This window comes from Parasteatoda tepidariorum, chromosome 2 (genome assembly GCF_043381705.1).
Source record: "Parasteatoda tepidariorum isolate YZ-2023 chromosome 2, CAS_Ptep_4.0, whole genome shotgun sequence".
Classification (NCBI taxonomy): Eukaryota; Metazoa; Arthropoda; class Arachnida; order Araneae; family Theridiidae; genus Parasteatoda; species Parasteatoda tepidariorum.
The window spans coordinates 52,574,955-52,587,093 of record NC_092205.1 but is presented as its reverse complement, the minus strand read 5'-3'; positions in this window follow the sequence as shown (position 1 = coordinate 52,587,093).

Sequence of the window (12,139 nt, the reverse complement as noted above, 5' to 3'; positions counted from 1 at the left end):
CATTAATTTACGTTTCACTTAATTTAATGCACATTAATACTAAAAATAAAACTTTTATTTAAAAATGTGCTTCTATTTTTCTTTTTTTAATTTATTATTTTGTATCAATTCTGGCACGTCAGTTATTTATAAAGACCGTTTTTTTATCACATGAAATTATTGTAGTTGTACTGAACTAAAAAAATGTACAAAAAATAGAAAATAATAATTAATATTTCAATTTTTTCTATCTCCAAAAATGTCAAGTCATAGTTCATTCTACAAATTATGCAAAAATAGAGCATTGGCTAAAAACCATAAAATTCTATGCCTATAAATATTTCTATGAATATTCATACGACAATCTCCGAATTCGTCTTGTTCACGTAGAGAAAAGGTTACTCAACAAGCTTACTAATTTATTTTATATTTCTTGAACCGAAAGTAAGTCAGTTTCCCTTTACGTAGACACGGTCTACTGCAGTTAAATAAGTTTTTGTCTTCTTGAACAAGTTCATTTAAGAAAGTTAAAAAAAATCAAATTATACGATATGCTAACTGGAAAAATTATTCTAAGTCACATTGTTATATATAACACAATAAAGACAAAAAGGATGAAAAGAGAAAAACGAAGAAATTAAAAAGTTTTACTTACTGCACTTAGGCTGCAAGTATATAGAACTCATAATATATATATTTTCCTACTTATATGTTTTTCCTGAGCATGTATACTCATCCATCAAACTAAATTAATTAATATTTTGTTTGTTTGTGATAAAGTTCTTCTCTTTCCTAAGCTAAGTTCGATAAGTTTAAATCAGGGCTGAAAGCCAATATATAGCGAGACGGAAAAGAGCAAAAACTGGAACGAAAGGCATTTAATTGTAGCATTTTTTTCAAGAAACATTAAATTTCTGTAACTACCGTAATTTTTTTATAATTTTAGCATATATAAGAAAAGCTTCCTTCTTTATAGAAAAGTAGATATAGCTGAATAATTGTAAAAGAGAATAGTTTAACTCCTCCCGAAAATATGTTAAAACTGAAATGGGTTTACTACCAGCTTTTCCTCTTTTCCGTCTCGCTTTCACCCATGGTTAAAATTAGTAAAGAGTGAATTTTGAAATTTTAATTACTAAACAAATAAGGTATCAGAAATAATTTTAATTAATTTGTCAATGAGTTTTAAACAGTTTGTTTTGAAGTAATTAAATTTCTATACATATTAACCTATACACATTGCACACATACATATTTAGTTCTAATCACATGTTCTTAAAAATTGCAGTTTTTCAGGCTTTGGGTTATCCTTTCTAGTGCCACTTTTAATTCTTTTTTTTCTTATTAATTACTCTCAAGTATAAGGGATGAGTGGAACTTTTTTTTTATGTTTGCAGCATAGTTATAAATTACAAATTTAAACACTTGAAAGAGTGCACTTTATTCTGATAGCAAAAAAAATAAATTGAAAATCATCATTTCTTACAGTTTAGTGATTACTAAAAAGATTTCAGTAAACTTAATCGACTAATGTTTAGTCGGCTTAATGTTTTGCAAAGAAACTTTTTTATAAAACACTGTTTAAAATCCAGAGAGGAAATTTAAGATTTTTATTTAAGGAAGAATAGGAAGTTAAAGATTTAAGATAAGTTTGGGAACAATCACGTGTTAAGTGATTGCTTAACAGTAATCTATTCGTGAGGCACGTAAGGTGAAGGTGAATTTTCTAAGAATCAATTTCCTTGACCTATTGAATTAATTTTCGATAATTAAATATATAGTGAAAAATCCATTTTTTGCAGAAAATCGGCAATCTTTCGCCGCACTTTCATATAAATTAGTTTTGGTTATCAAAATTTAACTTATGTTTCGATATTCTTTTCTTAATCCGCGATGTTAAACGACTTGAAATACTTTAGCATAAAAATACTTTCTTAAAGTCAACTTGCTTTACGATTTGTTGAACATAGTTTTTTTTTCCTGATACCGTAATATTTGACCTAATTATAACAAAAAAGCAATCTTTTAGTATTTTAAGTACTTTCTATTGTAAAAAAACTGAGTGAATCAGACGTAACAATCTATAATTGGTACTCGAATTTTTATTACTAAAAATAATGCTCTGTAAATCTAATTCAGCTGCAACAAATTACTGTTGGAAGGTAATAATCACTATATAATTTTTTAAAAATAGTTTTAAAAAAATTCAAGCTCAAGTCTTATATATCGTTAGAAATGCTGCATATTTTCATAAAATTAATGTGAGGGAAACTTATGAGAATTTATTTGTTTTAGCTATCATTTTAGTTTATAAATCTCACGCTTACAAATGTTTATACATATAATTTTTTTTAAATTTTTTAATTTTTTATTTTTAGAAAGAAATAGTCAAAAAATAGTAATATNTTAATAATACCTGAAAACTCCCCCACTCTCTTCCAAACGTTTTCTCCTTTTTTGAGAAAATGGGGGTTTGAGGAGGAAGAGAATAAAATTTCTTATAAAGATTTCTTATAAAGAGGCAAGTGACGAGTTTTTTCCAATGTGTTTTAATTTGTATCCGATGTACATGAATAGTATAGAAATTAGCTATAATAAGTGCAATTGTCTTCAAAATAAGAGCAATTAAGAAATAGTACTTCTTAATAAAAAAAATCATTTTTTGAACATTAGCTGTTTTGTCTCATTAAATTAAATGAGAAAAATATATATATGAAGCAATCCCTCATTGCCTAGCTATGTAATAGCTATGTAAGTTTCGTAAATAAGTGCAAGTACCAATTGAGCTTTTTGTATATTGAATTTTGATAACTTCCAAACTATTAGTTCGTTCATGTCAGAATTGGTTTAATTTGATTAAGCGTAAACAAAATTACATCGGAAGACCTACTTTACATGTCCAGATAAATCCTGGGTAGCAATGTAAAGTAAACACTTAGGTGCGAGTCAAAAGTAGTACTTTATATGCGTATAGTTTTTTGCAACTTTTGAACTATTTGCTTCAGTGACTTGTGTATAGTTTATGAGAAAAAGCGGGAAAAAATGCGTAGAAGGAATAATAACTTGTTTAGGTAGCAATATCAGATGCGCAAATAGGTGCACGTTCAAATTTGTACTTTTTGTACACAAAACGCTTATAATTTCTAAACTATTTGTCCGATAGTCTTGATATTGGTTTCATTCAATTCAATATTAAGAAAATACACCCGAAAGAATGCCTCACTCGCCTATTCGGAAAAAGTTTAATTCTTTCTCTCAAATCACTCCTAATTCACAAAAAAGAAAAAAAAAAAGAGCAACGTACAAAGGGGAGCAGGGGTGTTTTCAGGTATCATTCGTAATTCATAATTATATAGCAAAGCTTTTTATCAAAATTATCGTGGGTACAAATTTTTCTAAGAAATAGTCAAGTTTTATTGGACTAAGGCAAAAGTCTAACGAATATTATTACCGCAGAAAAATCCAAGGAAGTCCAAACTGTGCTATAAAAAATAATTTGCTCATTTAATAAATCATTTGTCATCAAAATAATAGAGTTTACTAAGAATAATTTGTAATTTTTGAAATAATTGTTTACGATTTTTTTTATCTTATACAATCATTGAAATTCCACTTTTATATCTTACGACGCCAAACATTGAATTCCACACTTTTCGACCAGTGTTCAACACTTATGAACATTTAAAATTATATACATTGACGACCTTCTTATTGTTTACGTCCCTTTCAAAGACCTTGCTTTCATACGCATAATATTATGCATTCCTTCCAAAACTTTTTGACCTTAGAAATTCATTCACCTTTGGGATTATGTTTTATATTTGTTTCTTGAATTTATTTTTCATGCTTGCATTGCTTGGTAATTGCCACAGAAAAAAATATGTTTGATGAAAACAGCAAAATGTTTTCGACGGTGATAATTTCTTCTGGTGTGAAAAGTAATCAAAGAAAAGATTTTTTGAAAAGAAAAAGTGCTGAAATATAAACTGAAATGATTAAACTTCGTAAACTGCAAAATATTAAGCATCCAATTACAGTAAGAAGTATCGGCATTTAGGGTATCGGTACTTCTTACTGTAAAATTCATTTTTACTGGAACATGTTATGGAACAAAAATTCTTATACAGAGTAATTTTTACAGTATTAATTAGAGCTGAATAATTCTAATTAAGTAAATGTTGCTGTAAAAATTACCGTATAATATTTCACGGTAAAAAAGGATTTTAAGATAAAATGGATTTTACGGATTCAGTACTTAATACTATAAATTGATAAGGAATTTTTTTACAGTGCATGACTGTTATCTTTGTTGTGGAAGATTGTGGAAACTGTCTAATGCTGTGGTTATTAGGTGGAACTTTGGATTGTAGTTATCACTTTGATTAGGTGGAAATTATTGATTGTTATTCTCTGGTCAAACCAAGAAAAAATTACTTTGCTAGAATCTGCTCACCAAGATCTCTATACTGAGTTTGCTCTATAACGATCGCTATATTCTTAGAACCCTAGGCAATACTAATGATATGGCCAGAAAATTATGAAAAACTAGTCACCAATAAAGAAGATAGAATTAAAAACATCGAAATCTGTATGATTATCTGATGAACTCGTGGTTGTTTCGAATAATCACTTTTCAACTCATTCTTTTCTGCCAGTAATTGAACAAGTTTTGATATTTTCAGTTTTGTCCTCCTCAGTAGTAGTTAGCTTGTAACTAATACAGCTTAGTTCTTTTTATTATTGTAAATTTTAAATGAATAATTCGGTTGAGTTGTGTAGGCCTAAATCACAACGCAAGCGTCGCTAGACTGAGTTGGACAATGCGTAAAGTTACCAAACACATGCATTGGGATTATCACTAAAAATGAACTCAGACCACCCAACACTCAGACATTGACCACTCGTTAGTGTAACGAATTCATGAAATTAATTTTTTTTAAAGTTTATAAGTTGTAATACAATTAAAAGAAAGCGCTTTTTCTCCAATACCCCTAATTCTTTTTGACTCCGAATTGGAACATAGGGAGTCTATCATAGCTTACCATCTCACTCTAATTGTGGCCAGATATTTTGCGTCTCTCCACGTCTCTCCGTTTCCAATTCGTTTACAATCGTCCTGTGCCAAGTATTTTTAGGTCTTCCTCTTTTTCGATTTCCTTGAGGGTTCCAAACAAAAACTTGTTTTATCTTTAAATTTTTCAGGTCTGTGTAGATCATATTCAATCTATTCCCTTTTACGTTTTTTAATTTCCAAAATTGGTTTCTGTTCTGCTTTTCTAAGGATTTCTGCATTACAAAGTTTATGGAACCACTTCATATGCAAAATTCTTCTTAAAAAGTTGTTAATAAATGCTTGAAGATTTTTAATTTTATTTTTATTGCAGTGCCATGTAGTAGGATATGTATAATATTAGCACTGAAAATTCTTGAATTTGTTGAATTCTCAATATATCCGAATTATTTCTCTCTCTCTTTATATATATATATATATATATATATTATGTGTTCTATGTAATTGCAAATTGCAGCTTATGCGCAGTAAGTTCGGGACATTTCAGAACATTAGGCCGCAGAAATATTTTGATCTTTGAAGAGAAAAGATAGAAAACTCACGGAATGCTTCATTACTTGATGTACTACTTCATCACACGCCTNCTCTCTCTTTCTTTATATATATATATATATATATTATGTGGGTCTGTGCGTGTGTGTGCATGTGTATAAAATGTAAATAGTGTTCCCACTGCTTTGGATGCTAAACTTTATATTACATGTTATTTTGATGCGGAAAAACTATAAGATTTAGAGGCTTAAAATTACGAACGTATGACGAGAAATGTAGAGGGTACTATGGAATAAAAGAATATAACATTCTACAATTAGTTCAAGAATTATTGCCTGTTAAAATTGTAGTAAAAATACTATGAGTGCCACTTTGTATCTCGCAGAAAATTAATTGCAGGTTTGTAATTTGACGCGTTAACATTGCCACTTTCACTCAGGAAGTTAATTAGATTTTTTTTTTCATTATTATAATTTGTTCGAACGTTACTGCAATTTTTTGTGGTTTTTAGCAAATTTTTCTCATTTCCTTACTTTAAATAACGATTATATATCTATTGTTGTAGCAATATTTATCTTATTTGAGGTCTCCGTTTTATAAGCTCGCGTTTGAGTTGATGTTGCAATAGTAAGAAAAAATAAATCAGAGATCGAGAGATTAGATATTCCCAGGTATAAATCTCAAGACTCAAATAAATTTTTTTATTACGTAAATTTTTTTTTTTAAAAGTGTTAAAAACTTGTTAATGTTGAAACTCAAATGTTAAAAAATGCTAAGACTCAAGAGAGATGAAAGCGTTTCCAATTTTAATTGATTTAATGATATAAGGTTATTGTTGCATAAAGTGCTTGAAATGTCTCGGAAAAATGTTTAAATAGCAATTTATCTAATAGTTATTTTGCAATACGCAATCGAAACAGTCAAATAACAATAAAAAATTTGGTATGCAAACTTTTAACTCCGAAAAAAAGTCGTTAATTAATTGTTTTTAAGTAATACGGTTAAATAACCAGAAATTATAGATAGCCAGTTCCACAGCCAGTGAAAATCTGGTTCACGTTCTTCGGAGGCTGAAAGCTAAGCCATTCGATAAGGATAATAAATTAATATTTTTATTTTTCATCATCGAATACCTTATGATTTTGGAGTAATAAGTGTGCTTTAAACAATTTAGGATGCCACTTAGCATTTTTCAGCTAGGTTTATACTTTATTTGAAAGGGCAGATCTGCCACTCTCATGTCCGGCAGGACAGGAGTTAGAATCCCTGCTTTAAGAACACAATATTTCCTCTATTCACATGAGGAGCTTTTTATATCCTGTGTGATCCTGTACTATTGGAAAACGAAGCACTCTTTCAATAAATGGCAGCATCACGCAGCTGCTTAATGCAGGAAAAAGTCTGATATTTCCTACCTATCGCATTAGATCAGGGTTTCTTGGTTCATGGGTCATATTTTGGGGGTCCGCTAACTACTCCTAATTTTTAAAACGCTTGGATCAGTAATATTTAAATAACATTGATCTTTTTTTTCTTCTAAAAGGTGAAAATACATAGGTAGATATTTAAAACTAGGTGATCGAGATACCCCAAATTCAGTGCTGACTGCACACAGCCCTCTAATATCCCTGTCATATTTTTAACATCCTCCACTAACCGGCTTTCAGTTTGCACCATCAGTGGCAACCCCCTGATGACGTCCGCTGTGCTATTTTTTTATCATCCCCAATCAAGCTACGTGCATTTGACACCTTGTCCAGGTTTCTAGATCTAGAATTTTTTACTAAGAAGAAAACTCAATTTTTGAAATCTGGAACATTAACCAAACTTGGATTTGGTATTCCACAAAAACCTCTGGTTGAGGCATCTCTCTAAGTTGCATATTGTATTGACCAAAAGCAAGAAACCGCATACTATTGGAGAGACGTTAATTAAGCCATGTGCGCTGAAAATGGTTGAATTATTTTGTGGACTGGAACAGAGAGAAAAACTTGAAGCTATTCCATTGTCAAATGATGTGATACATTCAAGAATAGTTGAAATTTCGTGCAATATCTTGAAACAGATCATCGATGAATTGATACTATCAAAGAGGAATTCTCATTTGGTGAGTCTCTTTTGCACATTACAAAGGCAGTTGATGTTGTAGCAATGTTAAATGTTTTCTTTACCAAACACGACTTCGACTGGAAAGAAAAACTTCACTCACTTTGTACAGATGGAGCACCTCCGATGCTTGGCTATAAATCTGGTTTTGCCCTGTTGGTTAAAAAAGAGTCTCCAAATGTTCTCGTACTCATTGTGTTTTACACAGACATGCATAGGCTACAAAAACTCTTCCAACCAGCTTAAAAGAAGTATTATCAATAGTTATTAAAACTGAATTTTATTAGAAGTAGAGTTCTTAATCATCGTCTTTTTAAAACACTGTGTCAAGAAATGGACGCAGAGCATGAGGTATTTCTGTACCACACGGAAGGGCAGGTTTTGAAGCGAATTTTCATGTTGAAACAGAAGTTTCTAGAAGAAAAAGATTACCACTCTTCGAATATTTAAAAAAAAATTTACATATAAATTGGTTTACCTGGCAAATATTTTTAACCACATGAACAATATAAGTCTTTTAATTCAAGGGCCAGATATCACCATCATGGATGCAACTGAGAGATTACAAGCATTCTTATTGAAAATGCCACTTTGAAAAAATAAAATTCAAAATGAGATCTATGCAAACTTTCAAAAATTGGACGAAGTGCTTTCTGAAATTTCTGAAAATGGATCTCGGCAAGATAATTTGTTACTGAATAACTTGAAAAATGAATTGCTTAAACACCTGGAAGTACTTCAGGTTTCATTTAAAAAATATTTTAATTTGGATGAGACAAATATAAAAGATGAGTTGTAGATTCGAAGAGTTCTGGTCTTCTGTGAGAGAAGCCTACCCATTGCTTGTAAAGAGAGCTATGGCAGCTATAATTCCGTGCTACAGTGTATCTTAACGAAGCGGAATTTTCCACTCTCGTGACAATAAAAGCAAAACATCGAAATCGATTGAATGTTGAACATGATATGAGCGTTGCTTTGTCGAAAACCATCCCTCAATTCAATTTATTAATGAGGAAAAGTAGCAACAACCGTCACATTAAAAATTTTAGTTTTAAAAATTTGTATACTATTAAAATAATAAAATTAAATGTTTTCTAATAATTGATGTTTTTTGTAATTATTTTTTTCACAGGGTGGTCCGAGACATCTTAAAAATTTTTAAAAGGGGTTCATTGTACCAAAAAGGTTAAGAAACACTGCATTAGATGGTTCTACAAAATAAACTAATTAAGCCACATTCCACAGTTCATTCGACAAAACGAAATTCAATCATAACCTATCTCTAATGCACAGTGCATAAAAAAAAAAAAAGGGACTACTCAAAATAACTTTTGATTTAATACTCGGTTCTTTACATTCTAGGAATCATTCTTTATAGTTTGAGGGAGTGATTTGAGTGATTACAAATATGCTAATTAATTAATGAAGACGATATTTCAAGTTACAAAACCAGACCAGACTCAAAAACGCACTTTGGGGTTGTGCTAGATAAAATAAATTTGGTAGGCTTCTTTATACAACTAAAAGGTGATGTCTATTCAAATTTCGCGCTTGGCGCATAACTCTAACCCATGATCAGTCTACCACTGAGGATATTTTACGTTAGCACTGCGGTCGGTGCAAGCCGGAGGCGGACCGACCAGCCATCGTTGGGATTCGAACTCGGTTCACCTCATTGGAAGGCGAACGCTCTATCCCACGAGCCATCATGGCTCACTGTGCATGATTGTTTGCAACAGAGATAAAGGGAAGGTACTGCTTCAAGCACACCAGGTTCTGGGCGGTCACGCCGCGCTACTCAGAGGGAAGACTACTGTGTACGGAGTAAGGCTGTGGCGTACCGTACAGAGCTGAATCAAAAATTCAAGCTGCAGTTAGCACTGCAGTGACACGACGAACTGTTATAAATTGGCTACTTCATGTACAGCTCCGAGCGAGATGACCTGTAACTTGCATTCCCTTCACTCCAAACCATTGCCATTAACGACGTGAGTGGTGTCGAGTTAGAGTCCACTGGAAGACAGAATAGAGATTTATTGTGTTTTCTGATGAAAACCGGTGGTTGTCGTATATTGCCTTGATGGTTGTCGTATATTGGCTAGAAGGAAGCCAGTTGAGAGCCTGTTACAGACCATTCTCCGACCTAGACACACTGTACCTACACCTGAAGTTATGGTCTAGGGAGCAATTTCATATGACAGCAGGAGCACTCTTGTGGTTATTCCACGCACCTAAACTTCAAATTTGCACGTTAGCCTGGTGATTCAACCTGTTTTGTTGCCATTCTTGAGCAGCATTCTAGGCGGTATTTTCCAACAGATTAACGCTCGCACTCATACTGTTGTTATAACCCAACATGCTCTACAGAATCTCGACATGTCGCCTTGGCCTGCTAGATCACCATATCTATCACCAATCATGTACGCGTGGGACATCAATTTACGGAAACTTTAGCGTTAACCATCTCTGTATTGATCATCACTAACTATCCCCATATTGACTGACCAAGTGCAGCAGGCATGGAACTCCATCCTACAAAAGGACTTACGGCATCGGTATGACACAATGCATGCCCGTTTGCATGCTTGCATTAAAAATTCTGGTGGTTCCACAGGCTGTTAATGTACCAGTATTTCACATTTGAAATGGGTTTTTCTTTTAATTGCATCAACCTGGGATCTCGAAACTTTAATCAATTAAATATGTTACTCAAACAAACGCATTGCCGAAATTTCACTAGTCTACAATAATTTATTCTTGGTGTTGTGATTTAAGATAAATTAATTCATAAAATTACTTTGAAATTGTTTATTTTTCACTTTAACCGTATATCATTAGTTATTTCATTGAATAACTAGTTATTTCTTAGAATAACTAGATAAAGTATGAAACTTTTTATCTATTGTATACTTTAATTGACTTTTCTAGTTATTTCATGAAATACCTAATTATTCTATGAAATAAATGAATTACACACTTTAACGGTAACATATATATAAATCTTAATTAAAGTTTTATTAAAACTTAATTTTATGATTGTTTCCTTCAATCAAAAGTTAAGGTAAATAAATTAAATTAATAATTTTGAGCTTTTTTTTTAAAAACAAGATGTTGAAATCTTAATACTACAATTTATTGGTTGGGGCAGGAAGTAATAAAATAAATCTCTTTTTTCTTTACTGGTTTGAATAAATTATAAGCAACTCCAGCCACAATATTGTAAGGAAATGAAATTTCCGACATTTTCTGGTAACACTAGAAGAATTTCATGTAAAAGTTTTTTTTTTTAAATAAATGAAACAGCTTTGAATAAAGCTCATGTATGATCTCGAATCTTTTTTTCTGTGCATTCTTTTATTTTTATTTCAGGTAATAAATGTTTAATGGAAAAGTAAATATTTACATTAAGGAAAAACACCGCAATTTAGAGATTTATTCAAGTTTATGTCGGTCAAAGTCGTAAGCACACAGTTTATTTGAACGGCTGATAAAAGCTGAAACAAAGGAAATTATTTTGATATCTGTACTGAATTTTTTTGCAAAAGGTGAATTATGTTGGTTTTCAAAGTATTTAATGGGAATGTTAATGTTAGAAAAATAATAACAAGGATTTGTTTAGAGTCAGTTTAAAATTAAAAAAAGATAAAAATATTTATTTTTTACACAGAAAGATAAAAAAAAAAAAAACTAATAAAAGTGATACACAATAAAAAAAACCCAACAAGATTCCAGAACCCATTGGATCAATTTGTATTCTAATTTAATAAATTTTTATTTCATTTTTAGGAACACCGAAGCTGCTACTGACAAAAAATATGATATCGGCTACTGAAAAAATGCTATATTGTTTAAAGAATATAAATGTATCATGACATTCAATGAAATTCATTAAATAAAAATAATGTTTACATTTCCGAAAAAAATCATAAGAACATATAAGCGAAAAAAATTGAATGTGATTATATTGCGTAAGAAATATTAAAGGAATAGATATATATCAGATAAGTTAAACTAATAAAATAACATAGATAATATATAGATATTCAGAAATTTCAATTTTTGGAGTAAACAATACAATACACAGCAACCAATACAATATACAACGACCCTTACAAAATTGTATATGCACCATTATACGAATCCTGAACCTTCAATAGAATTGTTTTTCAACCTTTCTATAATTTATTCCTTTCTAAATGCATAAAATTTTGTCACATTTACGATATTTTTTCACAATATTTTATGGTTAAATTTACAAAAATCATTTTCAAAGCACTTCGGTAAAAATTACCGATGTTTTCGGTATAGCCGTATGGTTAACGTATGGTTCGGTATAGCCGTATGGCTATACAGCCAGAAACACGCTAAATTTTACCACATTCTTTCTGTTTTGACCATACATATTTCTTAGTGTATATTTAACTTACTCGGTTTCTCAACGATTAAATAAATGAATTATCAAGTGAATAAATAATTTTGTAAAAGAGTCAA